General features: G+C 37.7%; 1 long non-coding RNA gene across 1 annotated transcript in view; it reads right to left on the reverse strand.

Moving 5' to 3' along the window:
- Positions 1 to 1,475: 1,475 nt before the first annotated feature.
- LOC107834674 (uncharacterized) overlaps positions 1,476 to 5,480 on the reverse strand; it is a 17,485-nt gene continuing 13,480 nt past the window's right edge. The window contains exons 2-3 of the long non-coding RNA XR_001660479.1: positions 2,969 to 2,973; positions 1,476 to 1,486 (exon numbers count right to left, since the gene is read on the reverse strand). This is a non-coding gene — a long non-coding RNA (uncharacterized LOC107834674). The remainder of the gene's footprint in view (positions 1,487 to 2,968; positions 2,974 to 5,480) is intronic.

Below are 5,480 nucleotides of genomic sequence, written 5' to 3' on the forward strand. Positions count from 1 at the left end.
AGAGAAACAGGGACAAAGCCCTCCGGACTTAGGATAACTCAAGGAAGGACTGCAGGGTCTCAGTGGAGAGACAGGGCTCCTTCCAGGAGTCTTTGCCACATCGACCTGACCTTGGAGAAGCCCATCACACTAAAAGGACAAAACAGAGTGAACTGTTTATGGATCCAACCAAACAAAATGTCAGTTAGACTTAAATCCAGTTCACTTCTATTTTCATAACTTTGTTACATTGTTAATCAGTGTTAATAATTAGCTTCTTAAAACTTCATCAGCAATTGCACAGATGGTGCTCTGAAGCTGAAATCTTACTGCAAATAAACTGGTAAGCAATTACTTATGGCGTTAATTGCTGTTGCCTTTATATATAGCCTAGTTTACTGTGTGATATGTTATCAACCCTTCTGCATCTTATTCGATTTTATTCTTGGAATAGATGAAATGCTTGGATATTTTCCCAGAACATTTCAGGCTGTGTCTGGGCTGGATGGGCAGCATCTGGAATCTGCTTCAGACCTCGCTGCAGGTTTTAGGTGAGTTCTGACCAATTAATATAAACTTGCTTAGTTGGGCAGTAAATGCTCATTTTCAATGTATATATGAAGAGGTAAATAGATGATGATGAAAAAACTAATTTGGGAAAGAATATCTGTTGAGAAATATGTTTTATGCGAATGTGTGCTGCATAATTACTGGAACCTCTGCAGTTAAAGCTTTAGACAGCGCCTTTTGACAATGGAGTGTCACCCAGAGTCCTCTGTCTGCTCTGATCATTCCTTCTGTTCAGGGTCTTTTGGAGCATTTAGGTCAGAGGATGGTTGTTGGTTTAGATTGGCATAAATTTGTGTCTGATGAACCTCAAGTCAAAAGCAGCCATTCCTATTGGGCTATAAATCAACAGAGTAAACGTTAGTTTATCATTCACACTGGTTAAAACAGAGAATTTCTAAATTCTGTGTTATTCGATCAGAGAATCCAATAACAGAGAATTTCTCATTTCTCTAATATGTAATGACAAAACACACAATCTATTTACTGGATATGCTTACTAGCATCTAAAATGAATTAACCCTGAAACACTGTAGAAGCTGATAACACTGAGTTTTGACACTGTAACTATTATCTTTGCCTGACATTTCAGAGATTATCATTATCACAATCGTATATACCTGAAAAGTCAATGTGCTGTCCGATAAGATGAATCATAAATTTATGTGCATGTTATTGACCTACTTTATAATGTCATTCAAGCAGAAACATGGTGTTGTGTTTAGTAATTCATGAAGAACAGCCTGCTGCTAATGATTTGGGCATCTTGAAAATGAATTTTTCTTCTTTCCTGCTTGGCCTTTGACAGAGCCTTTTTCCTGCTGCACACACTTCTGATAGAATCAGGAGCCTGTTTTGGGTTTTGGGTTTTTGGAAATCTGTTTTCCTACTGGACTTCATTGGAAAACTGCCATTTTGGTTTTTATTACGGCAAAAGCAACTTCAGTAAACTCAGAAAGTATTGAGGATGGTTGAAATTTAGACTTTATTGATTACATATAAGCAAAAGTGTGACCTGAGAAAAGATTGCATGTTGAAGCTGACAGTGACTCAGAATGTGATGACTTTATGGGTTAAACATACTTGGTTCAAATATGTTCAACTCATTGTTTCTGTTAGACTGAAGAACCTACATAGACATGGAGTTCAAGACAGTGTCAGGCTGGAACTAAAAAGGGCTGTGGTATTTTTGACCATGGGAGTCCATCATGAATATTTATTATATGCAAAGGCACATGCCATACCTGTGCATGTATGTGGCCATTGTTTTGTTTTAAAAGTTAAAATAAAGCACAGCAAATAAAATGAAATTCACATCCATCCATGTTCTTACACCCTTATCCCAGTGGGGTCAGGAGAGCTGCTGGTGCCTATCACCAACTGTCAAAGGGCGAGAGGCGGGGTCACCAGGACAGGTCGCCAGTCCATTGCAGGGCAATGAAATTCACTAACTACTCAGATTTTAGTGTTTTTTATGTTTTCTCATTGTTTATGTTCTGTGACTTGTTCGTGGTTTTGCTGTGATGCATCACAAAATGAGAGTCATCATAATCAATCAGTCCATCCATCCATCCATCCATCCAACATGCTTTTGAACGTACTTTCAGCTCTGTGCTAGGATGTCCCCTGTCCCCAGTGGTTTCCAGTGTGAGACATCACTCCATTCCCAGGCAGGAAGTTGTAGCTTATCTGGACAGCTCCTTCATGTACACCCTGCAATTTCCATTTTCTTTCTTTTGAAAAACATCTTAAACAACATCCCTACTGTAATTTGTTCAGTTTTTATTCCATTTCTTGTAAATGGTCTGTTTTTTAATGCACAAGTAAGTGCTTTAGGATGAACAAGGGGCCGAAGGCAGAGGCCACTACTCTTTGAGAGAAGGGTAGAGCAACACACACTAGCACATGTCAAATATTTCAAAAACATGAAACTATAAAACTCTGAGCCAGCCTGAATGGGCTTCAGAAGGGAACTCAACATGCTGTTTGTGCTCCTGCACATGAAGGCCTGCAGAGGCTGGATGGATGGAGTTCTATCACACTTAATTAGTCTACAGGGACTGACTTTAAATCTTTGCTTTGCTTTATTAGTACATCTGGTTGAGAATGTGCATGTTGTCCAGTGTTACAAATTTGAGATGTATAAGTAAAGGCGCCGTAGCAGAAATGTTTAAGGAGAATAATTGTTGCTGCTGAACATCTTGAGGTTTGACAACATAGATCCACCACGTTCCCACTAATGAGAAGCGTAAGGTCTTTACATTAGATACGCACAAAGATTCCATAACCAGTGGGAGGCTTCTCACACACCCATCAGTGCCACTGTGAAGCAAATGAGTTGCAGCTAAAATGTGAAAATCTGTTAAAAGTGATGATCTAATTTGTCCTGTTTACTCCGTTGGTGCCGAGATGAAAGCAACACAAACACTGTGTCACTTCATACGGCTGAAAACAAATCCAAAGTACAGAAACTCACCGCATGATCAGCAGCGACAGCAGGAGTGTCCAGCACCATCTGTCCTCCAGCTGACTAAAACCTCCAATAGTCAATGAAAGTTCAACTCTCTGTCCAGTAGAGATGTGAGTGAGTGAAAGTTCAGTGTGTCATGTAAATTACTTTTTAGACACAGGATCATGGCTGCCTGCTTTCCCACAAAAACATCTCTCCCCTCCGTCTGCCACTTCTATAAACTCTTTATATAGAATGGAACTGCCGGCTGGTTTATTGTGCTTTTACAGAAATATATTTGATTACTTACTGAGATCTATTTGACATTACTCCACAAGTGAGTTGCTGTGAATTTGTTATTAAGAATGAAGTGGACAGCCAGTATTCTCTCACTGTGCGTCCGACTCTTAGGCTGTTTAATGTGAAGTCCTGCTAAACCAGGCTGCAAAGGATTTTTTGTACTGCAACTTCCAGACTACTGCACACACTCGCCACACCCACTGACTTAGAAAAAAAAAGTAGGCAGCATTTGACTATAAGCCACAGGTGTCCATATTGTAACAAAAGATATTTACACAGAAATATGTCATGTTATGACATCATTTTTTTCTGCTTTTAATGGAATACATACTGGTAAGACACAAATACACAAATACGTACCATAATGGGTATTTTTTTCTAAACAGTGCTCATAACACAGCTGCTTTATGGAAAAAGAACTGAAATGCGGTAACTTTAAATCAGTACACAACTTTTTTTACTCTATGGCACTATTTTACCAGCTTCAGTCAGAATCTTCCTAGTTTCCAACTGATGTGCACATTCTGCTCTAAAATCTATTTGTTTGTTTTATAACCATGCTATTTTATTTTAGTAAAGTATTCTGTGCTGTGTTGCGTAGAAATTCAACTTGATTCAGTATCATCTGACCAAACACATCCAGCAGCAAAAGCACAAATTAAAGAGACTAAAAATGAACTCAGCCAGTAATCAGGATGAAGTTCCAGGTTGTTTAAATCTGACATGTGATGAATGACTGAGCAGCACTGTAATTGGTGTCTCTTTCCCCACGTCTTTTGGCGTGTGATAGCTACTGCTCTTCTTGTATTTGCACTGTAAAGAGAACATCCAGTTTCATCCAGTGACAGCTCTGGAACCTTGAGACCAAACTGAAAACACTTTCAATCAGGCTGCATGAATTGGCAACAGTTTTGAAAAAAGTATGTTTTTAATCATTAATTAGGGACTGGAGTGAACCAGAAACTGTCATTTTTGTGAAGTCTATCACATTTGAAAATGAAACCGTCAATAGAATGAAGAATCTGTGCTAGCTGTGATAAGTCCATATAGTTTTCTCAGCTTGATTTTAGTCAACATGGTAAAACGATGTGGTATACACACTGCTTAGATGGAGTTAGAGTCCCACAAATTGTTCTACAAAAAGCAGAAAAAATAATTGGCTGCTTCTTTCCTGTGGATGATATGTCTGTCATTTGAAGCCCGTCCAGAACTACAAACGCAGTAAAGGACCCCTCCCCATTGAACGTCCCACAAACCAATCACCCTCTGAAAAAAGGTGATGGAGCATTAATAACATGAGTGTAAAGAATTTAAGTCTACAGCTTCCTTTGTTGGGCCAACAGTAACCTGTACTTCACCAAACAGGATGCTACACTTTCATCAGTTAAGTGCAATGTTATTTCAAATACATGATAATTCAGTTTGTGCTTCGACAAGGTAATTTTTCCTTTTGGAAGCACACGGTATGCCTGTCTATTCTGCATATTCATGGACAGAGTAAAAAAAAAGGGAAGTCTGACACAACTTCCCTTTTTATTGATATTTCTGAAAAAACCAAGATGGAGTCAGCACTCTGCAGGCTTTGCTCAGAAATTTGATGTTTAAGTTTATATATCATGTTAATAAATCGGAAAATAAATTATCATGACTTTTGTAAACCCACGGTTGGGCTCAACACAACACAGCTGTGGAGAAACTGGTACAGTTATTTGCTATAGAATTTTAGGTGATTTTGTGATCAATTTATGTAATTTTGCTTTTCAATTTATATCTGTTTGGTTGCTTATATTTTGGTCTATTTTTATTTTTGGTCTGAAATAAATTATCTATCTATCTATCTATCTGATAAATGCTATAATAAATACTATGCTATAATAAATATCTATCATCATAAAGATAAACATGGAAAACAATTAGTGATAAAGATGAGTAATGGGTGAGTCAATTACTTGTAAATAGTTTTAAAACAATAATTTCCTTAGTAATGGATTATCTTTGACACAAGATTTTATTTAAACAGCTCATTTTATTTGGTTTATAACCATCCCATTTGCATCATTTACCATAATTACAAATTTGGGTTTACAGTGTACTGGTAGAAAATATGAATATGATACGATAACAGGAAGCAGTAGGAGCATGTTTTAAAAACCCACTGTGTGAACTTACTCATGTGATTTTGATT

The sequence above is a fragment of the Poecilia formosa genome, unplaced genomic scaffold, assembly GCF_000485575.1.
Source record: "Poecilia formosa unplaced genomic scaffold, Poecilia_formosa-5.1.2 Scaffold714, whole genome shotgun sequence".
Classification (NCBI taxonomy): domain Eukaryota; kingdom Metazoa; phylum Chordata; class Actinopteri; order Cyprinodontiformes; family Poeciliidae; genus Poecilia; species Poecilia formosa.